Here is a 26,659-nt window from a genome sequence, read left to right on the forward strand (position 1 = left end):
AGTTTGGAGCATAAATCATTGAGTCCGGACCGGTGAGGAAACCGCATAACTGGGCAATTCGTGAATCCACGACATTCTGCACTAACAAGACTTGCGGACCAGAGAGGAAACTCCCCGCCGTGTGAACTCATTGGACCAACAAAACTTCCAATAGCAAGCCTCCTATCATCCGTACTTCCTGAAACGCCTGCGATGTTGACCAAAGATTGGACAAGCCCCTTACGCTGCCGGTGCGTCACGGGACAAAAATACCATTGGTGTGAGCTCAGCTTCCTGTGACTCTGGGTAAATCACTTGTTCCCCCCTTCCCCACCTGCCTACCAAAAAGGACGGTGTCCTTCTGTGACGTAACAGGTGCCTGTGTAAAGCGCTCTGATGCCTTCGGGTCGAGTTCGCGCTATATAAAACTGCAAAAAAAATGAAGGAACCGTTCATAGCCAGAAAGTAAACTGCCAAACTCTTCTGCTCATTGGACCAGGGCAACGTCCAATGTCTGTCCTCGATATCTTTCATCTCACATTGAACACAGCCATGGAGAGGACCGGAGAGGAGACCGATGCACACTCGTTCTCATTGGTTGGCTGTCCTCTAGTCATTATTCATGGATTCACTGTAATGTTCGCAGGGATCAAGCACTGGGGCGATAACTTCCGGTATTATTTCTTCCGGAGCGAACGTTACGTTTCCAACTCCCTGTCAGTCACAAGAAATGAGCTCTCCCATTCGCTGACCCTGCAGACCCGGAAGCGATGCAGAATCACACACGGATATTCTGAAGATGACCTGCGGGTGGCAGGTAAAGTGTGGAGTTTGAGACTGGATCTGGCAGGATGCCGACGCTTTTCAGTTTTAGCCAAATATTTGTTATCCCACGATGGGATTTCTTATTGTCAACAAAGGTAACACTTAAAAATAATAATTGAAGGACAGTCTAGTTTTATGGGACATAATATATGAAACTACTGGAATTGTTTATGTGTACGTGCTCAGTAACTCTTTGGGAATCTGTTTTCGTAGGAGAGCGGTGGTTTTTGTAGGCTATTGTTCCTTCTCCGACTCAAAGAATGCAGCTCCCTATCATTCGTTGGTTCTTTTCTGCACCTTTGCAGACTAGACTGAAGGAATTAACAAGCATTGGCATAGCCAATAGGTCTCGCCTTTGGGACCTTATAAGTGTTTAGCCATGCAACAGTTGATGTTGTTGCACCAAGGATATTGTGCTGGATAACTAAACACTTATAAGGTCCCAAATGCGAGACCTATTGGCTATGTCAATGCTTTTTTTTACTTCATACAAACATTTGGCCTACGTGTTAGTCCATTTGTCTCAAATTCTGTTTTGTACTTCCTGGTAGCCTGGTATTGGAAGTTCTGCTTTCCCCACCCATATGCAGATATTCTGCACTGAAAAGCCAACAAAAAGAATGAGGGAAATATGTGCCTCTGAGACTGGCCAATCTTGAGGTCCTATACTTGAACCAATTAGTTGGACTTTTAACCAAGCACACTTTGCATGCGTGGGCATCTATCTGCTAATTGCAAGGTAACTAACAAAAAAAAATCAAATCTTATAATGCAAGTCTTCTGACTAAGAACCAACACTGACTGGCGTCTCATAGGTGACATGGTCTATGAGCATTGTGTTTGTTCGGTTTTGTAATGCTGATGGAAATCGTATGTTGCATATACATGAAAGTGGTTTATAAACTGACACTTTAAAAATCATCACAAGCTCTTACACAGACATGACCCGCAAAAATAATTTTAGTGTGGGTAAAAGTATCGCATTAGTGGTACCTAAACACATGAGTGAAGTAAGTTATTCACTACTGTGTAAACAAACACTACCAACATGCAGAAAACAACAAAACGTCAAAGAAATGATAGTATAAAAACGTTGTAAAAGTAGTTCACTGTGGCGCCTCATTTTGGCATTCTACAACATTTACCTATTCCGTACTTCTCCAGACTCCCTTACACAGCTTGAAGGTCAACATGGGTTGTATTAAGCAAAGTAAAAGAGCAGAAAGAGTTGGCTGCATTTTCATGGTTTCTTAAAAACAGACCTGTGGACATTGAGTTTAGTTCTTTATAAACATTACCTGCTTTGAAACAAGCTGTGGGCCGCTGAACTAGTACAAGGTTTATGCCTGTTACGCAAGTGTGGTTCATTTATTATGATCAATAGAGACACAGAAGGCCTTGTTTCTCCCCAGCTGAAGAAAAACACACCTTTCCTACAAATATGGCATAGCTCTTCTGGCATTTGGGTGCAGACAGGAAACCTCGAAAGGAGAGAGTGGGAGTGAGAGAGCGGAAGGGTGAAGGGGCGGGTGAGGAGCCAGTGAAGGGAGATAGATTGGAGAGGTAAAAAACAGTGACAAATGAAATAAAAAGACTGGAAAGATAGATGAGAAACTGTAGAGAGGCATATTAAAGTACGCTACAGCGCGTTTTTAAAATACCATGGATGCTGCACAACCCATGAGCGATAAGGTGAAGGCAGATGGGACAATAATGCAGTCCCGTGATGCTGAAATGCACACTGACAGCATGTAGGGCCCTGATACAATGGGGGAGTTGGCTCTTCAGCTATTCTAGGTGGTAATGCTCACGTGGGGGAGGAGGAAAAAGTGTCGCATTTCGTCAACTTTCTGCTGCTTTTTGCAGGGGTTGTCGCACGGTTTTTCCTCCTACTAAAATTAAGTGGAGTGTACTGGGGTGAACAGCATTTCGTGAGAATTACAAAATATCTTGCTCGGTGCTTTGGGCATGCGCTGGTCGGTGTGTAGGTGCGGTGCTGGGTTTCTGCAGAGGAGTGATGCGCTGCTGAATTGAGTGGTGGGGGAGAGAGTTGGGATTGGGAGGGCTGGGGGAGCAGTAGCCTCGCACGCCTCTCAGGTCAGCTGCCCAAGCAATTAAAAAAAAAAATCTAGAATCCCACATGTTAAAATCAAACTTGGCAAGTGCATGCACTGCCTAAGCTCACTTGGGACGAACAGCATTTCGTGAGAATTACAAAATATCTTGCTCGGGTATTTGTAAAACGGAGGCCCGCTCCAGGGGCACTTATTGTAATGCGGCCCCTGGTCCTTACTCCGCTGGCACGAGCCGGTATATCTCTAGTTTTTATTCACTGTTTCCCGTTACTCGCAGCTTGAGGAGGCTGCGAAGCTTTGAACCTGAGCCCAATACCAGGCTGCCAGTGCTGCCCTGAAGGCGATGTATTCTAAGGTTGTCACAAGTAAAGCTCGTTGGCTGTACAGTCACTGCGAGGGGGCATCCCATCATGGGCAGTTATTCATTGCTGAGCACTTTGTTTTCTGAGGCTGTACATTGAATTTTTGCTGCGGTGTGGGGTGACAGCTTTGAGCAACACCCATCTATCTGATGCCCAAGTGACCCCACCAGTGCTCGGGACTCACATGAATCATTCCAAGCAGAGCCTTTGCTGTCTCCTGCCCTGTGCACTGGGCGCCACGTTGTTTATGGAGCGAGCAGTGTGACAGGCTGTGAAAGACTGTTTCTTCGATGTACTTGAGCGTGCGTGTGAGCCCTGCGCATTGATGGTGGCCTGGCCCCTGTCAGAAGAGCTACATACCCGCGGTACCTCTGCACGCCGGGGGCTGGTTTAAGATCTCTGTGCAGGCATGCGCCTGTTCCTGGCAGAGAGAGCGTCAGGGATCAGGCAAGAAATGGCGCAGGACGGCTGAATACCAAAGACAACAAGCATTGGCCGCGCGGCAGTAAAAGTAATGCCGCGCGGCCGTAAAAGCGAAAGTCATTGCGATCGCTCTAAAAGCCAAAGTGATCGCGATGACGCACTAAAGCACGAGTTTTCAAAGTGCTGCTGAAGGCTAGCCGTTCGCGTGTGAACGCAAGCGCTAGGCCAGCCAGCAGCACTTTGAAAACTCACCTCCAAAATGTCTCTCCGAGCCAGCGCATGTGCTGGGCTCAGCGAGACCTAAAAACGTGCCTGCAAAGTGTATGCAAAAGCGAGCCGCTCCAGTGATTGAATCCGATTTGCATGAGCACGGATTCCATGGAGTTTCTGCTTTTGTACCGTACGAACACATTGATGAACTGATTTGGAGTATTGTTTTTCAGTCCGTTGAATTCAAATCTGAAAAGACGCCCCGTGCTTCATTTGAGCGAGTGAAAAAACAAAATCCTGTGCATGTTTACATGCACCAACTGTTCTGCAATCCTCGAAACCTTGCAAAGAAAATGATGCAATTTCATTTTTTTTCAATGCATGATTCTCTAAGCCTAAAAAAACAACTCTGTTGGTACTACCGCTGCAGAACAAACTGTTGCAAACAGCATACATTGCAACATTTTAGAAGAGGAAGGTGGTAGAACTTGTATTGCAGTCTGCATAGGGTCATTGGCATGTATGGGACTTGCAAGTGTGCTGCTGCCGGATTGGATGTGAGAAATGCAAATATATGTTTTTTCCTTACCTGTCAAGACCACCGAGAAAGCGCTATGGCAGGCAGAGAGAGCGTGACAAGAATGTGGTGCACTTGCCTGCAAGAGCATGTTACTGTCCGTGTATAATCTGAGTTTTTCAAGACCAGTGCCTGCCGTCAGAAGCTCGCAGAGGAATCGGGTTTTTGCATGCAGGAATCGGGAGGCGGGAGACTAGACTTAAAATTGTTAGTCTCCCACCTGATTTGAGAGGGTTGGCATGAATGAAACCAATCAAGTTCTTCTGAAGCCATGCAGCATATGTAGTACTGTAACCAGAGGAGGTAACTCTGTGGGGGCCACAAGACCTCTTTGTAAATTAATTGAGGCCATTGAGGTATCTGCCAGGATCATTTATCCACAACCTAGGCGCTACCATTATAAACCTCTGATGAAGGAACTTTACTGGCTTCTAGTGGAGCAGCAATCCATGTTCAAAATAGGTTGTATCATTAGGTCTCGCCTAGGCAGCATGCATGTGCTGTCTCTCCGAGACGTCAAGTAATCTGTATCGGGGTGAAACTCCCGGGTAATTTCTCCTGCCGCTTGCCATTTGTTAACTGTGGCATTGCTCTTCTTAGCAGGCTTATGGTTGGCTGTGGATGCAATAAGTCACTTCAGTTTTTTCCAGAAGCAGCACCGCCTAACCACAGTTTTTGTCTGCTTTTGTGTTTTAATTGTGTCCGAGGGGAACTTTTATTTAGGATTTTTGCAGCCCAGCATGCTCACTTACATGCTTTGATGTGTATAGCGCGAGCACGGCGCCCGCTTCCATTTAAGTTGATTGGCTTTTGGTTTCACATCTGTTTAGTAGCACAGGCACGCTTTCATGTCAGTTTAGTGCTTGTTTTTCTTGTAAGTAGTTTTGTTGTACTTAAGAATCTTAACTTATGTGTGACCGACTGCTCTTAATATAAGTTACGAGATTTTGAGCTATTGACATTTTGCTCCTACAAATGTACAGTCAGAGCTCCATAACAAGACGAGCTCCAGAGGGAAAAGCAACAATGCCTAGCTGAGAATGATTTCCTGTTTGTTTTCTCCCCAACTCAGTCTTTCCATGGTGTTGTTTTGAGGTGCCGACTGCTTCCAGCACTCACTGGGACCATCACACAAATTAAAGCCCTACTCACAAGCGTTTGCCACGCCCACTACGAGGATCTGACCTTGCCCCTGATATGCACACATAAGTCTGCTTGCACAATCGCGGTAAGCCTTGAACATTGGAGAACAATGAACTTTTCTTATATGGCATCCATGTTTCTGCATTGCTAATCAGCTGCAGTGTTCCTGGTTGTAATGCCAAGGTTTACTGCTGATGGTGCGGGCGGACTGGCATTACTGCCCCTTCTGGAAATGTCTGTGGCACCTCCGGTTGATCTGTGGGTTGATAGGTAAGCTCAATCTTTCAAAATCAGCTGCAGGCATGTGTAGCAGTCTGGTAGCCTAAATGTCATTTATCCTTGATACAATTGGCCCGGCATGTGGTCGGGTTAGCTCCTAGCATGATAACAACGAATCCTGCTAAGATAATAATTTTTACCATAATGTGCTTGTGTTTTAACTCACTGTGATGTTATTGGCAGAAAGAATAGTCCAGGAGATCCGTAAATAATGCCCCTGCATACCATGGTCACTACTGCATGACGGCAGAAGATTCTAGTTCAGAATATATGAGTAGTAGGCAGCCCTCTCTTTCAAAATGTAAGAATGCCACCTCTGGAGTGAACCACACGCTGCACCGCTCCACACGCAGGCCAATCAGTCCAATAGACCTGCAGGGGTTTTACTCCTCAGCTTCACTGTTTCACTTCAAATATAATCATATAGTGGGGTTGTGCTGGGTGTGACCTGCTTCCACCAACCATCTGAAGGCACTTGAAGTGGAGACATGTTTAATGTCGGTGGATGTGGTCAGAGTAACAAGACCACACTGAACACACTGCAGACCAACACAGTCACAGCATACTGGACACACCGTGGAAGAAGAGACACAGCAAGAGACTTAGATACATATTAAGTTGGGAAATATAGTGTTCCGGTCACATGGACTAATCTGGCGGCCTTACCCATCCTTACTACAGACACACCCCTCTCTCACTTTTCTTCATTATGTCCCTCCTTTAACACCCATTTTGAACCAATGTTACAATTTTGACAACTTTCTGTTAAAACAAAACCCACACACACGTCGGGAAGCTTAAAGTCCAACTTGTGTATAATACAAAACATCAAAGAAGTACAGTAAAAGATAAAAGATAATTAGCAACCATATTCAGCTTAACAGGAAGCTGGAAACGAGAATAAAACAACCTCCATAGTTGATTAAATTGTTTCTACATTCAGGATTATGTATGAAGTTACTAAACACTACTTTTACATAGGAAGACAAAACATGTTTCCGACAATTTGTTGTCCGGCTGCTCTCCTGAACCCCCTTCAGTACCTCCTTTGACGTGGCTCTCACTGATCTCCCCATGTAATGACACCTGATCTTGAAAGCCTTATGGTGCCCTTAGTAGAGTCAGGAAATAGCCTCCAAAGCTATTCATTGTTCTGTACTATAAGCGCTCCAGATTCACCTTCAAATAATATGAACTCTACACCTTCCATTCCCCTCCCATGTATATTTTTCCAAGCCTATTTGATAAATGCTTTTTGTCCGGTGTCCATGCCGTACTCTAAAATGACTTGAGGGAATTTGGGATTATCTTTCTTACCTTTTTAGGTCGAGGGACCGTCCGGTCTGCCGAAGGCAGAACCGGAAGTCCGGAGATTTAATGATTCTTAGAGTGGCCATTTAGCCCGCCTCTCTTTTTGCTTCTCCTCCATTGGCTGGCTTCCTAAACGGAGGGCAGCCATTGGAGGAGAGAGCCGTCCCTCCAAATAGGCTCCGTCTTTTTCAGATTCGGGGGCGTGTTCCGTGCTCTTCTTTCCACTTTTTAGCCACGCCCTTTTTTAGGCGTGTTTTTCTCTCCTCCAGCCAATGGCAAGAGGAGAGAAAAGAAAAACACGCACCCGAATCTGAAACCGCCGCTGCGTTTCTCCGAGGCATTTCTGCTTCGCCTCGGAGAATGGCAGTGGTGTGCTTGTCCTCTCCCCCTGCTCTCTGCTCCCTTGGTTTGAAGGTGCTAATGAAGCCGTGCGGTGTTGCCTTTATTGCAGTTTCCCCACTTCTTTCGAGTGCGGTCGAGTTGTGGGTGCCACGCTCTCTGCAGTCCTGCTACATGTATCGCCGTTTCCAGCCCTGCTTTCAGTGCCCACAACAAGGCGTGATTGCTTGTTTCCGCGCAAGGCCGCGCACTCTCGTCTAGATTGTGTCAGAATGCACTGAAGCATGTAGGTCTCAAAACGAATGCGTACATCCCTATACCCTGGCCCTACAATAGACATTAGGATAATTATAAAGAAGTTGTTAAAACGATCCTGTTTCCGAAGCTAGACAATAGTTGTAAAGTCCGAACATTAAATAAAGCGCTAAAATCAGAGGATGCCCTGTTCTATATAGTGCTACTAATTCTCGGTGTCATTCAGTTGCAGACGAGCTTCCACATACCTGCCTACCTCTGTCAATCCGGCTTCTACGCCAGTAGAGCGGAGGAGCGTGCCTTGTGACAGCGCTTGTCACACGGCAGCCACATGGCGCAGTGTAAGTATTAGCAGCCCGGCTCGCGCAAACGGCGCAGAAGCTCCGGTCAGACACCGCTTCTGCTCCCGTGCAGGGCGAGGCTTTAACCACCCTCATCACACCCGGGAAATTCATTAACGCTTTCACCGAAACGGTGGCACAACTAGCTTCTTCCGCCTCTAACTTCCTCTTAGTGGGCGACCTCAATCTCCACCTCACAGACCCCACAGATTCCATAGCACTGGACCTCTTGCATGACCTGAGGTCATTTAACATTCGGCTGGTCAATAATGGACCCACCCACGACAAGGGACATCTCCAGGACCCCGTCCTGACTAATATCGCGGACATTACTACTGGTTCCCCCCTTCCTCTTCCATGGACAGATCATTTCCTAATCCCTATCTCCTGTCATCTATTCATAGCCCCCTCCCAACCTTCCAAAACTCGGGTCACCGATCGTCGCTGGCACAAGCTTGTTCCAGAGGAATGGGCCACTACCCTTTCAAATTCCAGACCCACTCTCTCCGCCGATCCTGTCATTGCCGATGAACAGTTTAATTTCTGGGTCACATCTTCATTGGATCAACTTCTCCCCAAAACTACTACTCTTAAACATACCAAACGGGTGACCCCCGCTCCCTGGTATACTACGGAGCTTAAGTCCCTACGACAGGAATGTAAGAAAACGGAACGTTCCTGGAGGAAGGATAAGTCTAAGGAAAAAAAGGACGCGTACCACACCGCACTACAAACTTATAAAATTACCCTTCGAAAGACCAAAAGTCTATTCTTCCAAGAAAGAATAGGAAATTCCGCGTGCTCAAGCAAGGAATCTTTTACTATTCTAAAACAAGTCCTTAAAGTCCCTGACCCCGGACCCAGAAATCCACCAGACCCCAAGGCAGACGAGGAAAAATGCCATAAACTAGCTAACTTCTTCAAGGATAAGATCCAGAAAATCCTCGACTCAATTCCAACCACTAACTCGAGCGAGGAAAAAGAGATCAATAACACTCCTATTTCACCCTGTCTCACCTCTTGGGGACAAGTGACTGCCGAGGAGGTCGAAAGCACGCTTAATAACATCAAAAGCGGTTCCCCCATGGACCCCGCACCATTACGTATCCTCAAGAGAGTAGCACCCACGATCATCCCCCCCCTTACCCAGCTTATCAACGCTTCGCTGCAACAGGGAGTCGTCCCCTCTAGCTGGAAGGCGGCAGTTGTCAAGGCGTTATTGAAAAAACCTTCCCTTGACCCTGCGGATTTGGCCAATTACAGACCAATTTCCCTCCTCCCAGGAACTAGTAAGGTCGCCGAAAAGCTGGTGAACAGAAAACTTTCACAATTTCTGGAAACTAATGATCGGCTGAAAAGCTCGCAGACGGGATTCCGCCCAGGGCAGGGCACCGACATCGCCCTCCTTGCGGCGGTGGAGGAGGCCAGAGCACTTCTTGACGCTGGAGGATCAGTGGCAGTGATCCTCCTCGACCTCAGTGCGGCCTTCGACACCGTCAATCACCAACTCCTTATCCACCGACTCAGGAGTGTCGGTGTAGAAGGAAAAGCACTACACTGGCTATCGTCCTTTCTGGGTCATCGGTCCTTTCAGATCTGGGAGAACAACACCCGCTCCTCCGAAATTCCCCTCCAATGTGGTGTACCTCAGGGCTCCTCCCTGAGTCCCACATTGTTTAATATCTACATGTCCCCATTGGAGGAGGTTGTCATCCCGTTCGGAGTGAGTATCGTCAGCTACGCCGACGACACTCAACTAGTGGTATCCCTATCTCACCCAAGCCAACAACCTGCGGACCTTTACAACTGTCTTACGCAGATACAAGGATGGATGAACCGGTCCTATCTGAAACTCAACGGTTCAAAGACTGACATTCTCCTCCTGGATCAGAAGGGACTCTCCCTGTCACAGAACATCTGGCCACCCTGTTTAGGCCCGCCTCCTGACCCGAAACCCGAGGTTAAGAGCCTGGGCGTTTGGCTCGAAAAAGATCTATCGTTTGCAACACAGGCAAAAAAAGTAGCCGGGACTTGCTTCGGGCTTCTCAAATCAATCCGAAAGATCTTGCCCTTACTTCCTCCTACCGCAAAAAAACTGCTGATCCAAGGCCTAATATTATCCAGGATCGACTACAGTAATTCCATCTATCTGGGCGCTCCTGAGGCAACCCTGAACAGGCTACAGAGGATCCAAAATGCGGCTGCCCGGATCCTCACCAACACTCCTGCCAGAGCCTCGGCCAAACCAGTTCTGAAGCTCCTCCATTGGCTCCCGGTTAGAGAACGAGTGAAGTTCAAAGCCCGCTGCCTGGCTCACAGACTGTTGCAAAACAAAGGTCTCCCGATCCTAGGAAAATTTATCAATCCTTATAAAGCCCCAAGATCCCTTCGATCCGATCAGGAACACCTCATCATCACTCCCAGAGTCAAGAAGGCACGCACTGGTGGAAGACGCTTCTCGGTTCATACCGCATGCCTCTGGAACGCCTTGCCCCGCGACCTGAGAACAGAACCTAACTATCTGCGTTTCAGAAAGCGACTGAAAACTCACCTCTTCCCTTAACTCCTAACCTTCCCCCCTTGCCCCCACTACCCCCAGGTGTACTGATCTTAGCGCTGGGATACTCACGGGTGACTACGCGCTCTATAAAATTTAATAATAATAATAATAATAAAGTACGAACATATCACCCATGTGGGTTTCAAGGCTCTGGGGGCCATTGGGGAGATTAAGTGACCTATTGCCCAGGCTCACATGATGCTGAGCTGTCGCTGGGGATCGAACCGTGAGCCCCGCACTCCGGAGTCAGCCAGTCTGGCTGCTCTGCTACACCTCTGTGCAGGCTGGTTAGATTTCACTATGGAATACTCTCTCAAAACCCAAAATAGGTTCTTTGGATTCCCACTAATAAATCCCTAGCTCAGTACTGGTACTGTGGCACAGAGCAGTTAGGCTTTACTAAAGAAACCGGTGTTAAGCATTTCAGAGTACCAACACGGACGATAAATAATTGACATGACTAAAAATAAATCCTACACCAATTTATAAACATAAAGTAGATATTTATATAAATTTAGACCTAAACAAACACAATCTGGTCAGTATAACTGGAGTTATGTAGTTTAGAATGAAAAATAATTCAGTACTGCAAAACTTTAACATGGTGGTCAGTGGAGATAAACACTAGTGACAATCAGTCACTTACCGGTCGAGTCTAGTGGAAACCACTAGTGGGTAAGGTGATGTGTGTCCCAGGACCAGGCCACTACATTCATTTCGATTTTACCTGGTTCGGAGGGCCCAGGTGCAAAGTTGTTCTGGCTGTCCCTGGTGATGAAGCAGGTGCCACGGGGGAACTGGTATTACCGCTTAGGCGGTGCGGGGGACAAACGGATGCAAACGCTCAACAGGGCCACTGAGGTGGCGGTTTGAAGATGCTGCAGGGTTCCCTCAAGACATAGCATAGAACAAAGTTAGCGGTAGGAGGACTGGCCACCAACAGGCCTTAGGAGCGGCATGCTCCACATGGAATTATTTTGGCATCTTGTAGTCTGGGGGAAAACGATAGCCTCCTGTTACTTGCTGGAGGTTAGGACTACGTTTTCCACAACTCACTGGAAGATTTACTTTTCGACGGGACTGATGGCCAGTGATTTATTGGTTCTGGGCACGTTTTGTAGCTGCAAGGGACTAGTGCTTCTAGTCCAAGGGTGTTCTGAGTTTACTTTGGCTCCAGAGGGGTTCCTGTTGCTTGAGTAACCGAGCTCTCTTGCAGTACTAATTAAGCTGTTGTGCAGTTACAGAGTGGTTGCCACAGGTGAGGGTATCGCGCCTTTGCTTTCTGCAGGTCCTGAAGTAGCAGACTCGTCTCTTTGTCCTTGGTTGCAAGTCGAATCGGATCTGAGGTTCTGGTGCCACGGGTGCCCCTTAAATCCTATAGTTAAGGGTATTAGAGGTGTGGGTGCAAGTAGCCGATGGGCTACTATCCCCAGCAGCTAAACCGCCCCTGAGGTGACCACATCTGGAGCAGGTGTACTACCTTTTCTACACAGAACCACTATTCTGCCTCTTTTAAAAATGGCAGAAATGTTCCTTGGCTGTACAGACCAGGTAGCCCACCTTTGGGGCATGGCTAGCCTTCTTGGGTTGTACAGCTCCTGACTACCTAATTTGTCTTCTTGTCAGGAGGCAAATGTACCTCTTGGTCAGGGGGTTGGCTGTTCCCTCCTGGGAAGCAGCCTGAATGAATATCTGAGGCAGTGTAAGCCTTTATGTGTCACTTCACTAGCCATCCTGTCAGGGATAGAGGTGTCACCTCCTTCCCAGACAGGCCTTAGTTTCTGACTCTTGGGAGTGTTCACACCTTCTGGCAGGCGGTTAGATTCCTGTCTTGGCCGCAGCAGCTGTAGGCTGGCAGCCAGGGTACAGAAAAGGCTGGGGCAACCACATAGGCAACCTCTAAAGTAGCCACCTGGGTGCATGTCCTATAAAATCTGACTTTAGAAAATGTTGGGTTTGAGACAAGTTGTCTGATGCCAAACAATATATATTTCAGTGAGACCATAATGGCGTTGGCAGCCTATTTTATGCTATGCCCCCCTGAACACTTTTATAGTAGCCCTTAATAGAAAGATGCAACTATAGGAACATGTAAGCTTGCACTTATATGGAGGGCGTGGCTTGGAGGCTGATGGAGATGGGCGTGTGAGCCGAGAGCTCCGCACCCAGCCTGGCCGTTATCCTGATCATTGACGCCCCGGACCTGCTGCGAATATCCCGGGGGCCGGACCTGGCCCCCCCGACTCCCTCCACTGTGTTGCGGCCGGCCGGGGGCCGCTGCGGCTGGACTGACGCCGGAGGAACAGCGGCGGAGCGGGTTGCCGCCGGCCATTTTGGGAGGCCTGTACCCGCAGACGGAGCATCGGAGCGGCGTATCAGAGGCGCCGACCAGAAGTGCGGGATCGCCGGCGGAGAACACCGGAAGTGCAGGGTCAACGTCGGAGGCCCGTAGGCGACGCTGCGGTGGTGGCACCTGAGGCAAGACGGCGGAGTGTGGGCGCCGGGACTGCAGATTAGTAAGCAGCCCCGGAGCCCTTGCGGCGGACCCTGTGGTCGTGGACGGCCCCCGGACCGAGGGACGAAGAGTGCGGCCCCACTGCAGGGCACTGGTTGGTGGAACGGCTGGGCCAGAGCGGCGGGAGCTGCGTGGTGACGCCCGGTGCGGAACAGAAACGACCAGTCTGGTGGCCGGCCCGGGGTGGTGGCGGTGGCGCCCTCCTGGAGAGCTGTGGACCTGTGGCTAGGGCGGACTGGCGAACCTGCCTGTGTGAGGTGCGGAGGGTGGACTGGCCCCCCCCTGCCCCCTGTGCTGGATCGGTGGGGGTCTCCTGGCGGCTGAACGGGCCACTCGGGCCGGCGGCGAGCTCAACCGTGCCACGGAGCGGGTTCGAAGTGCTGCTGCCCGCAGGCCGCCGCGGAGTAGAGGCCCTATCCGGCGTAGCGCAAGCAACAGGAGGTTGGGGTAGCGGAGCTCCGGACGAGCCGCCCCCGAGCGGAGCGATGGGAAAGACACGCCCGAGGCAAGGCGCCGCTGCTGCGACCAGGGACACGCCTGGCGAGTGCGATGGCGACGAGACGGGGGACCCGTCGGGGGCCTACAGCAAAAACAGATGGACCAGATCCTACAAGCCATCTCGGACACGAGGATTGCGCTGCAGAACGACATAGCGCAAGTCTCCACGGACCTGGGGTTGCTGCGGGGGGATCACCGGAAGCTGGCCGACCGAGTCAAGCAGACGGAGGTCACGCTGGAACAGCTGGCACCAGCCCAGAAAGCCTCGGAGGCTGCCGTGGATGATCTGAAACGGAGAGTGCAGCTATTGGAGAAGAGGGCTGAGGATGCGGAGGAACGTAATCGCCGCAATAACATACGGGTGGTGGGGCTGCCCGAAAAAATCGAAGGGACCGACATACTTGCCTACCTAGAGACTTGGCTGCGAGAAGTGGTTGCGCCAGAGGGGCTAACGCCGTTCTACACGCTGGAGCGGGCGCACAGGGTCCCGGCCCGCCCCATGGACCCGGGGAGACCACCGCGTCCGGTGGTTGCGCGTCTACTGCACTTCAAAGACCGGGACATTATACTCCAGAAGGCCAGGAATCAGGGTCCCTACCGGGTGGAAAACGCGCCGGACTCTATCTACCCAGACTACCCCTTCGAGGTCCAGCGACATCGGTCATCGTTCCTGGCGATCAAAAAGGCACTCAGGGACGAAGGTATTCAATATGCGCTGTTTCCTGCGCGTCTGCGGATCATACTGGGCGGCAAGACATTCTTTTTCAACGACCCTGCCGCCGCGTGGGGCTGGTTGGAGCTGCACAGAACCGGGACAGGGGCACACTCCGCTGGACGGGAATCACGGAGGGCTTCGCCGAAACCTCGCCGAAGCCGGCGTGCCAGGACTCGGCTGACTGGAAGGGGCTCCCCCCTGGCGTCACAGACGGAGCTGGAGCGGAAAGCGGCATTGCAGGCGGTATCTGCCATCTCCGGCGCACTTGTAATCGCCCCTGCTGGGGAGCCGGGCTCCCACAAGGGGTCTGACACTCAACGCAGTGATGAGGCAGAGGAAGAGGACGAGGTGACAGAGCTGCCACATGTCACACCTGGGACAGCGGACGGCATACTGGACACTTGAACTGTTCCTGAAGTGCCGCTGACAGTAAGGAGGCTAGCAGGGGGCTGGAGGTGCAATCTGCTGCACTGTTGACTCTGCGCTGGGGATGGGACTGCCGTGGTTCTTTGGGGGACGGCCAGACTCTCCTTGATTGCGGGGTCGGGGGTGGGCTAGGGCGGGGGCACCGGGGGCGGGATAGGTCTGGGGAGGCGCTGTGGAGACTGGGCTAGGACTTCTGTTGGGAACACTTTCTGCACCCGTTCGGCCCAGGCCTACCTCCTCTTACTCGCACTAGTTGTGAGGCTCTGGTGGCTATCAGAGAAGTTGGTTAATTGTATTGTATTTGGATGGGTAACTACGGTTGGGAACCTGTTCTGGGGGCGGGAGGGATTGGGGGTTGTTGGGGAATTGAGAAGGGTTGGGGTGATGTCAGTGTGCCTAGGGTGGGGAGTGGTTGGATAGTACGTATTGCACGGTGTGATGGCTTCCCCCCCTGAGTTGAAGTGTATAACCTGGAATGTGAGGGGGCTCACCTCCATGACGAAACGTTGCAAAGTGCACGATTATTTAGTGCGCAGAGGAGTGCAGGTGGCTTTTCTGCAGGAGACCCATTTGGACCGGGTGGAGGGGCGGGCACTCCACAGGCGCTGGCGGGGTCAGTTGTTTTACACCACCTATTCCAAATTTGCAAGGGGCACCCTTATCTGGGTTAGAGCGGGTCTTCCTTTTCAGCCCCTCGCCTCGCAGGTGGACCCGGAGGGACGGTTTGTGGCAGTGCAGGGCCGGCTGGATGGGAGAGACGTGACGTTATGCAGCCTTTATGCCCCAAATATAGAGCAAGCGGCCTTCTTTACGCGTGTTTCAGGCGCCTTAGCGGAGTATTTAAAGGGGCCGACCATACTTGGGGGTGACTTTAATTCCATCACTGATGTCCACTTAGATCGTTCTCACCCGCCCCTGACTCAATCTGCAATACACCGGATGGCCAGAAGTAGGCGGGACTGGCAGACTGCGTGGGGGTTGGTGGACACATGGAGGGAGCACCACCCACTGGAGAGGGACTATTCTTTCTATTCTGCCCCGCATGAGCTGCATGTGCGTCTGGATGGCATATTATGCTCTCCGGGCATACAGGCTCTGACTCGCCATAGCGAATACTTGGCGAGAACCATATCGGACCACAACCCATGTCTGGTTATAGTGCACTGGAGTAGGCAGCGTCAGACGATACCCACCTGGCGCCTGAACCCGCGGATGCTGGAGGACTCGGTCTTCCATGCGGAAGTCCAGGATGGCATCACAAATTATTTTACAGAGAACTCGGGGACAGCGTCCATGAGGGCGTGGGAATGGGACTCGTTCAAGGCGGTCATCAGATGGATATGTGTCTCCTCCACGGCCGGGGTCCGGAAAACGTTATTAGGAGACATAGAGAAGGCGGAGGCTGCGCTGCACGCCACGGAGAGAGCACAGCACTTGGGGGAGCAATCCCAAGATGAGGTGGTTGTGGCGCGAGAACAGGTGGCAGTGCAGGTAGAGCGGCTCCGCTGTTTTGACTATAAGGCATACCTCGCCAGGGCGCATGCAGAGAGGGACAAAGTCGGGTCGCTTTTGGCCTGGTTGGCGAATCCGAATGTGCGCGGCTCTCCCATACTTTCGCTGACCACCGGGGAGGGAGTGACAGTGCACTCTCAGAGGGAGATTAATGGTCAGTTCTTGGCATATTATGCCGCCCTTTATACTAATACCATACAAGACGCTCCTGGGGAACTGGAGGACTTTCTGACGACGACCCACTTACCAAAACTGGACCCCACTCTCAAGGAGGTGCTGGGGGGGGATCTCTCACTAGGCGAGATTCGTATGGCGATCAAACACATGGCGCACAAGAAAACCCCGGGCACAGATGGGCTCCCTGTGGAGTTTTATGCGGCCTATACGGACCTACTTGCCCCACAGTTACAGTCGGTCTACCGGGAGGCCTGGAAGGAGGGTCAGTTGCCTGCCTCAACACGTGAGGCGCTGATTATACCGCTCCTGAAGAAGGGAGGGGACCCGAGTGCCAGGACAGCGTATCGTCCACTCTCCATGCTCACCGTGGACTATAAGATCCTGAGCAAAATCTTGGCCACGCGATTGTTGGCGCATATGCCCTCCTTGATACACCCTGATCAGGCTGGGTTCATCCCCCGACGGAACACGTCGACGTGTATCCGGAGACTATTGCGGGTTATGGAAGTGGATTGTCTAGATTACCCGGCCGCTCTGACGCTGTCAGTTGACATGGAGAAAGCCTTCGATAGCGTGGAGTGGCCTTACCTGTTTAGGGTCTTGCAGGAGTTCGGCTTGGGGGATGGGTTCGTGCGCTGGACGAGGTTTCTTTACGCTAACTCGGTGGCCAGGGTGCGAACGGGGACCACGATATCGGCCTCCTACCCAGTGAGAAGGGGAACGAGGCAGGGTTGCTCGTTATCACCTTTGCTGTTCGCCCTGGCGGTTGAGCCCCTGGCGGCCCATGCCCGACTGGGACGCGCATACGCTGGGCTGTTACTGCGGGGGGAAACCCATTATATTTCCCTCTATGCCGATGATCTACTGCTTTTCCTGGCTGACGCGGAGGGGGCCTTACAGGGTGCCAAGGCGCTACTGAGGGACTTCGGACACTTGTCGGGCTTGAAGGTCAACTGGGGCAAGACTTGTGTATACCCCGTTACACAGTGGGAGGAGACCCCCCCCGCCCTAGGGGCTATCCGCTGTGAAGCTCGCTGTCTGCCGTACCTGGGAGTGCATATCTACCGCACCCAGCAAGATCTGTTGGAGGGGAATGTAGGGAGGGCGATTAGAGGTCTAGCGGGCAGTATTGGATTCTGGAGCACCCTGCCTCTTTCGGTAGCTGGGAGGGTAGCGCTACTGAAGATGGTGGCGCTCCCGCGACTGTTGTATTTTTTCCGTACGCTCCCTATTTGGGTGCCGGTGTCGTTCTTCCGCAGGCTCACAGCCATGATCACGGGCTTTATCTGGGGAACTGGCAGACGACGGGTGGCGCTGGCCACACTGCGACGGCCCAGAGCGGAGGGAGGGCTTGCTGTGCCCGACTTCGAGTGGTATTATTTGGCGGCCCAGCTGCAATGGCTAACGCAGGCGGTGGCAAGGGAGTTTAGAGGTCCCGAGGACCCGCAGGGCAGGGTGATCCCACGGCATGTCCTTTCTTTTATTGTCTTCCAGCAGCGACTCGAGCTGTCGCAACTGACGCTTGAGGAGCGAACGCTCCGGTTGTGTTGGAACCGCAGCTTGCGGAGGGTCGGCACTGTTCACCCCTACGCCCCGGAGATCCCATTGGGTATGTGCACGGCCCTCCCCCACGGCGGGGACTGGTCGGGGCTGGCTCAGTGGGAAGACCTAGGGATACAGATGGTGGGGGACCTGTACCTCAATGGTGCGCTCCAGCCATTCCAGGGACTGCAGGATTCCTTTGGGATCCCGAGGGGAGACTATCTACTCCACGCGGCCCTGGTGGCAGCCCTACAAAAGCACTGGAATACGGGACTCTCTGAACCGCAGACGGCTGCCGGCTGTCAGTATGTGGTCATGGCGGCGGGCACAGTCAAGGCCATTACATGCCTCTATCAGAGAATGGCGATGGAACACCTAGCCCCTTTGAGTGCGCTGAAGGATAAATGGGAAATGGACATCGGGAAGCCCATCCCGGACTTGACGTGGCCCAGGTTAGAGAGACGGGCCTGGAAGAGCACACGTAATGCCAGGTTTCAATTGGTGCAGTACTTTATCTTGCATAGGGCTTATTTGACGCCAGCTAAATTATTTCAATATTTTGGGGGTCCCGCTCCGCAGTGCCCTCGCTGTGGGGAGGAGGGGGCTGACTTTAAGCACATGTTTTGGTCCTGTGGCGTCCTCAGCGGTTATTGGGGGGAGGTCATTGATTGCTTGACCCAAGTAACGGGGCGGGAATTGGGGGTGGAAATGGGAGTTTGCCTGCTGCTATGGTTTCCCCACACACCGCGCACGAAAGTCACGAGCCAGTTTTGCGACTTAGGGCTGGTGGTGGCTAAAAGAGAAATTACCCTGCACTGGAAGTCGAGAACTGGCCCCAGCTTTGCGAGGTGGAGAACTACCTTCACAAAATGGGCGGGTAGCGAGAGTACGCTTAGGCTGCAGCTAGCGCTGCGGGGAAATGATGAAAAGGCATTAGCCATGGCACATGCATGGGAAGCGCTAGTGGTAGACCTCCGGGGGTGGGGCACAGAAGCGGAGGAGGGTTTTGAAGCACAGGAGCAGCATGCAGCAGAGTAGCGGTGGAGAGGCAGCTGACGGGTCACACATGAGGGCGGGAGGGCTTCTCTTCTCCTTGCTGCTTGGCGCCTGATCATGGGGGTGGAGAGTGGCCCGCGCCCGTTCCCACGGCCAATCACGAGACAGACTTATCCCGGTACCTGCGACTATGGCACACTGACATGCGGGTGGGGGGAGGGAGTATTTGTATTTGGGGAGTGTTGGGGGGCAGTGCGTTGGTAGTTGGAAGTGGTCTGCACTGTACTATGCAATGGAGCATATTACTAGGAGAAGACCAATGATATGCTGGTCATTGCAGATGGCTATTGTAATTGAATTATGCAATAAAAATTGTTTTTGCAAAAAAAAAAAAAGAAAAAGCTTGCACTTATATGTCCAGACCTTTAATATAATGCACCCTGCCTTTTTGGCTCTAGAGGCCTACCATAGGGGTGACTGACATATATTAAAAATAGTGTTGTTACCATGCTACTCATTTTGACAGCAAAGTTGAGTTGGAGCAGTTTGCATAGCTTCTGCAATCTGCAATGGCAGGACTGCTGTCATCTGTTGACTTGGGCCACACAGGGTGGCACAGCCAGTGCTTCAGGCCCTGGTGAACCCTTTAATTCTAAATGCCCTGGGTACCACTGGTACTACTTACCAGAGACTTTCAAGGGGGCTAGATTCCTTGCCAATTGGAGTTACCAATTCACATACATCACTTTTAGGGAGACAGTACTGGCAATCGGGTCTGGTTAGGATGCTCCAGTGCACTTTTAAAACCATAACCATCAGCATTGGAGAAAAAAGTTTGGGTACACTTTCATGCATGAATACAAAGCACTGACCTTTGGCGCTAAGTGGAAGACAGAAGGCTGTAACTCTAAAGTCTCTGCATTGTTTAGTGTGAGACTAGGGATCATGGGTCCTAATCCCGGCATCCCCACTTAATCAAATTATGTAATCCAGGTCTTACTGCTGTATTTCACTGCACATTTTTCTGTTAACTATCCAGTTTGAGAGCTCATTGAAGTAATTCCATACAAGATCTATCCTATACAGTACCTTACTTATATATTTAATAGAAAATCATCTTCCTTCTCATCTAGGACCAATATAGGCTATAGAATTAGACAACATAAACGGACACATTTTGTTAAACTCATGGCAAGGTTGCTAGTGCATGGGGGAATTCTTGACTTACATATATTTACATATATTTACATACAGTAAATATCACTGAATTGAGTGACAATCAGGTACTTAATTTAGAAAAAATGTTGAAAAGTGCATTTCATTTTACAGTATCTCACAGTTTTTTGTACCATTTCTTACCTGATTTACATCTATTGATGGCTCGACTCATGCTTTGGCTCTTGGAACCAAATCAGGCACTTGGCTGTCTGTGCTCCCCCCAGACATTTTGGGCCATATGTAGGGAGCATCACATTTACTGATTCATAAATACCGAATTTTACAGATTCGGTATTTATGAATCGGTAAATGTGATGTAGGTAATCATTCGGTAAATTTTACCGAATCGGAAAAATTCGGTAATTATTAATCGGTATTTACCGATTCGGTAATGAGGTATACCTTCCCATTGATTCCTATGGGCCTGGAGGCCCATAGGAATCAATGGGAAGGTATGCCTCATTACCGAATCGGTAAATACCGATTCGGTAATGGGGGGAGCATATTCAAGGGTGGCAGGGTGTCACATTGACACCCTGTTGCACCCCTGAATCTTGCATGTGTGCACATGTGGCGCACATACATGCCCTAAGGGCATGTATGTCTGCCACATGGCACTCTTAAATCTGCAAAATATTACTTTTTGCAAGGTATTCGTTATTTATCACCAACCTGTATTTGGTGGTAAATAACGAATTTCTATTACTAATTGTCACTCTTTAAAGTGCTCCCTACATCTGATTTCAGGATTCGGTATTTACCGAATCGGTATTTTACCGATTTCTTAATTTCCGATTCGGTAAATACCAAATCCAGAAATCAGCCCCCTACATCGCAAAAGCCTAAATACCGGTCGGTAACGGGATATTTACCGAATTTCGGCCGTTACCGACCGGTATTTGGCTTCCTACATGAGTACCCTTTGTGTCTCCTACGGCCTTGGTAACAATGCCTTAAAAATAACCTTTAAGAACTTTCTGCTGCTCCATCTGAGTATCGGCACCCAAGGAAACATGTTCTTGGTCCTGTGTCACATAGCTTGATCTCAGCTAGTGACAGCACTCTCAGCCCAGCTGTTGGTGAAAAGCCTGAGTTGTCTTTGTCCTCACTGGAGACAGCCCCCCTTACCTCCAGTCAGCCCCTTAATGTGTCTTTCTGATAGAAGTCCTTTGTGAGCGATCAGGACCGGTCTTTATGACTTCTAAATCTGCATGCCGTCAGTGAGTTCTCACCCTGTTCCAAGACCTCTGCAGCTCAAGGCCATTCCAAACAGCAATGTCAGTATTGATCTTCAATTCCAGGTTTGCCTTTCTCTGTAGAGGTGGTGGTCTTTAAAATCAATAATTACCTGATTCTATGGGAATGCTAATGGTGCATAACCTGAGAAGTGTATCCCGGCCAATGGAATGAATAAAGGGGTGGATGAACTACAATTCCATAAGATACTATATGGCAGACCCATTTTAGGGGCTGAAGTGATGCTGTTGTGGCTAAGAAGAACTAAAAACGGGCCCTAGTTAAGAAGAGTGTGTTTGAGTCGCTTTCCGAATTTCAGGTGCTCAAGTTCCTGTTGAAAACTAATGATTCGAACATTATACATATTGTACATATGAGTTTTATTTGAGTGGCGTGAACCTTGCCAGAAGGCAGCGGAGTGCTTGCTGTACAGGGCTAAGGGCAGCATTACAGTCCACAAACAAACGGAGTCGTAGCTGGGCGTGGTTATTGCATTGTGATGTAGCGCTCTTCAAACCGGTGTATCTTTTTCTAAAGGGGTACAAGGTTGGACCTGTCTTGATGGGGAGAGAGGCATTGTTCCTGACACTGGTGCGCAGTCTAGGATTGGGGCTCTTTACTTGCAAACTGTGAGTAACTTTTATGGTTGGACCAAACTATGATGTTACCAGACTACAATTCCTAGTCCTTGTTGCCCCTTTCGGCAGTCATTCTATCAGATTAAAACACCAAAACTATTCCTCCTTATGCTGCAATTGTTTTTATTTATTTACTTATTTAGGAGTTTTTATAAAGTGCTTTATGTTGCTGTTTCGTTACTTAAAAGAACTGAATGTGGAATGTTTTCACAGCAGGCAAAGAATAAATTCTGTGTAACAGGAAATCGTAGGCTGTACTAATGTGATGTCTCAGTAAGTAGACCAGGTGGCCTGAGAGGTAGAATTGGAGTGCCCTCACAATCCCACCCTGAATCGTTGGACCTTTAGCAGCGCCTGAAGACACAATCGGCAAATGTAGTCAGTACCTGGACCATATCTGTACATATAACTACAGCAACTGTGGAAATGAGCCTTTTTAGGGGCTCACCGGTGCAGGGGTCACCCTTATCTTGTCCACGGGTCCTTAGACCAACAAAATAGAGATAACACGGAAGCTGAAATATCAAATAACAAGTTTATCAGTCACTCATGAGTGGGTCTACATCAATATAGCACCCTCAGGCACTGTAGGAGGTAGCACATGGAATGAAGAAACCATGGGTCTTTTATACCCACTTTGTAGCTAAGTAAGCATGGAGACTCAAATAGAAGGTACAGGCGCACACAGGAATAGCTATTGACCAACATGGTCAGGCAAACATTACTTAGTCAGCAGAGTGGGAGGAGAAACGGAACTGCTTACATCAGTTGAAATAGCCTGACAGTTACATTCTAAAGCAGGTGCATTCCAGCAGCTACAGGCCTTTCTGACCACACACATTGCTCTGGCTCAGTGCTGAAGGAGTTAACTACAATTGATGACTCAAGCAGAATAGAAAAGCAAGCAACAGTGAAGACGGAAGAGTCACATGGCTAACAAAATGGATGCCACAACCAGGATGGCTTCAGCTCATGCTAACTGCAATTTCTGTCGATTCCCACACCGCTACACAGAGAACCTGCTCTGCATCCAGTGGTACACTTCAAATTTGGCAGAAATTGTGTCACCCTAATAAAGGGCTAGCAAGAATGGGCAGCAACGTGATAAAAGCGTTGGCAAGACTCTGATTGTGAACTGGGCTTGGAAAAGTAGTGGTGGAAAAACTACACAGATTAGGGCAGACAGCACCCTTTCTCATACCAGTGTGTGCCGAGAAGAGACAGCCCCATGATACGTGTTGGGTAAATATGCTGGAAAGCAAACTGAACAGGGGAGAGTTGGACAGAGATAAACATGGCAAAGTTTTGACCATTGTATGCTCAAGGCAGGAGTCTGTGTCGAGTCAAGGCAATGTCCTCCTTTCAGACTTTGTGTATTTAGGCATTGAGTGGGTGTAGGGTTTCTCCCCAGCCAATTGGTCGGTACTGTGTATGGGAACTCTTTCTGTCTGTTGAGGGCAGATAGGAATTATCCCATGTATTTGTGTTCAGAACAGGTTGCCAGAATGGGGAAAAATTATTCCCAACATAAAACCCAGGCAGTAAAGAATTAAACTCTGGATGGGCTCAAACCAGTGCATAGTGTCAGAGTGGAATTCAGCCTCATATTTTAATATTTGTCCTGAGAGGAGGGGCTACAGTGAAGTCTCGGAGGTAGAGGCACCCCAGATACAGGCTTTGGAAAAAAGTTAGGCCCAATTCTTTTCTTTGTGGCTGGGTCGGAGTGGCCTACGGGGCTGTCTGGCAGTGCAAGAAGGGCTGGTCTGACAGTGCAGGAAATGAGGGGGATCTTGCCAGACCCTTTGAAATATGCTGAATTTGTCCTGGTGTAATTTGCAAACACTGGGACATATTCAGCAGCGTCCGTACTGTCTGCTTTCTATTTGGGGCAGCAATGTGCATTTTCAATTCAAGCTAGACCCAAGAAAAAAGGCCATCAACCCTCCTGTTAGTGTATTATCCTGGCTGGGAACTATCAGGAGACGCATTATTTTGCTATGCTACTTTATGATTCAAAATTGTGACTGATCTCTCCAGCAAATGCACTAACCACAGGAGTTATTTTACCAATATTTTTATCCCCAGATATTTGTTGGGTACACAAATATCTATGCAGCATGTCTTACCACATACGCATTATTTAAATGCAGCCTTTTCGACCAATTGAGCCGGAACAGATTTAATGTCACCTTTGTTTGTGTTTGCAGCAGAGCTAAGAAAAAACAGTAAAAGCTGACTGTCTGGCTCTGCTTTTTATGACTCCGCCCTGGTTAGTCTACCCCATTTCCACACCTTTACCCCCAATTTATGGCTTCCCAGATTACATGTTTTTGCAATGTCAGCAATAGAGTGTGAGGGGGCAATTTCTGGGCCTGGTGTATGGTCTTTGTGGGCCATCATCTAATTCCTTACTATTACTACAAACATTGCCCATATGAAGCACATATGTATGCAGTCTCAGTTACCTTCCAAAACACCTATAGATCGTATGCAAGTGCCAAACTGCCCTGATGTGCAAATGTGGGCAAGATTTTTTTTTTTTAGCTGCATGGAGAGCATGAAGGTACTGTTACATGCTAACGCTGCAGTATACAGGCGCCAAGCAGACAGTAGAATGTGTGCAGGCACCTTGTGTACAATTATACAGGTATAGTACAAAGTGCTGCGTTCACTCTGTAGGCTTACAGCCCGCCACCTGGCTTTTTTATTTGTTCCTTCCATTGTCTTTTACAAATGCGTAGTTGCTAATAGTGAATCCTTCTTTGTCCCACCTTTGTGTTTAGTTTCCTCCCGCAGGGCACCTCCAAAGCACTAGTATCTTTATACTTTGGTTGCTTAAGTGTTTTTCCTGTGGGACTATTCTTAGGTTGAGCTTACAGCGCTTGCGCTGTGGTGATCTGTGGTATGTACTTGTGGGGTTTGACTCCTCCCACGCCTTTGTATTGGCCTTTGTGTGTGTCCTGTAAAACTTGGAGCCTGCAAATGACTACTGGTGGGTGCATGTCCCACCTTTTCTGGGAAGTTAACTCCCATGGAGTACTGCCGTGGAAGTGAGCAGCCACGTGCACACAGCCACGCACACGCAGCCACACGCACTCAGCCACGCACACGCAGTCCCTGCGCGCAGTTCTGACCTGGGAGGATGCCGTCCATGACTGCTTGTTCTCGTTGTGATTCCCAATCGCAACACAAACGCGTTGTAGAAAACCCCATGTTGCGTATTTGTGGATATAGTGTGTAAAATAGCACCCTGCAAGGTCCCTTAAGACTTGAACGGTGTTTCCCAGACTTTTTAAGATGAAGGCTGCAGTACATGGAGGGGGAGGGACTCAGTGCCGTCGTTTCCTGTGGGGCCGTTCCTGCCTGTCCTGCCTGTCCTGCCTGTCCTGCCCCGTCTGTCCACCGACGGGGCAGGACTCTTGACGAAGGTTTGACTACAGAGCTACCCCCAATAGCCCTACGATCCCCTGAGAAACGGATGTCATTCGAAATTCGGATGGGATACGAAGCATGACAGATTAATTAATCAGTCGCTCAAACAAGGAGCAGCTACTCTGCCCTTGCTACGAAAAACAGGTTAGGGAATTCCTTCCTCTGTTACCCAGGGTGGCCTTCTGTTTGCCCTGAAGAAAGTCCTGGACCTTTACGGCCACATACGGACTGAAACATGTTGGCACTAGGGTCATAGGACCATAACAATCCTATAGAGACCCTAATTTAAATAATTTTAGTATCCCAGACAGACCCGATAATAAAGGGATGCTGGGGATCTGTCTGAGGTTTTTTAATTTTCTAGCCCCCCTGGTCTACAATATCTTCAAAGAGCTCCCAACACTGTGGTTGAGCCCACGACGACTTCTAGGCGTCGGGGTGACCCGATGATGAAGCATGACACCACTAGGGTGTATGAGGGTACCTAAACCAAAAGGAATTGCTTCCTTACTCACCTAGTGGTGAAGTTAATATTTTCCCTCAATAGCTTCCTCACAATATTCCATCTACGTGTGTTGATATTGACCAGTCCTTGGTCAGTTGGAGTAAATTCACAGTGTTATTCCCAAACAATATGTACCAGGCATTGGGCTATAGGATTTCCACATCCCTGCAGTAAGGACTAAAACCATCATGCATCATTTGCAATGCACTTGGTCTCGCATTTGCAATATTTAACCTCTTCGCTGCTAGGCCTCCCATCCCCCCGCCCCCTTGCTAAGCCTTTTTTAGCTATTTGGGGTAGTTCTTGCTTAACCGAGGGAGAGGCAGACAGGGCTACAGACGGAATTGGCAAGGGAATCCCCATACACAATGGTGGAACCCGGCTCCGTGGCATTTTCCGAATGTCCCATTCCACCCACAAATGATGCCTTTCAACCCGCCTCCGCAGATGTTTCAACAACAGCCTTTTTTAGGGCAATGTCGAGGCAGAAACCGAGGCAGAAGGAGAGGACAACAGGGCCAAACACGAGTACACTGGAGTCTGCCGCCATCTCCACACAGTCTGCGCAGC

The 26,659-nt window shown here is 49.7% G+C and overlaps 1 protein-coding gene across 8 annotated transcripts in view; it reads left to right on the forward strand.

Annotated features, from left to right (window-relative positions):
- Positions 1–658: 658 nt before the first annotated feature.
- The window catches only part of LOC146771173 (stAR-related lipid transfer protein 3-like), a 127,767-nt gene continuing 101,766 nt past the window's right edge, over positions 659–26,659 (forward strand). For 3 of the 8 annotated variants that reach the window (XM_085640321.1, XM_085640328.1, XM_085640325.1), the window contains exon 1: positions 659–796. The gene's annotated coding sequence lies outside the window, so the exon portion shown is untranslated. Of the gene's footprint in view, positions 900–5,523; positions 5,680–5,844; positions 5,865–26,659 lie in introns of those variants that run through there. The other 5 variants (XM_085640326.1, XM_085640323.1, XM_085640322.1 and 2 more) reach the window with 5 other exon arrangements.

The sequence above is a fragment of the Triturus cristatus genome, unplaced genomic scaffold (assembly GCF_964204655.1).
Source record: "Triturus cristatus unplaced genomic scaffold, aTriCri1.1 SCAFFOLD_336, whole genome shotgun sequence".
NCBI classification, from domain to species: Eukaryota; Metazoa; Chordata; class Amphibia; order Caudata; family Salamandridae; genus Triturus; species Triturus cristatus.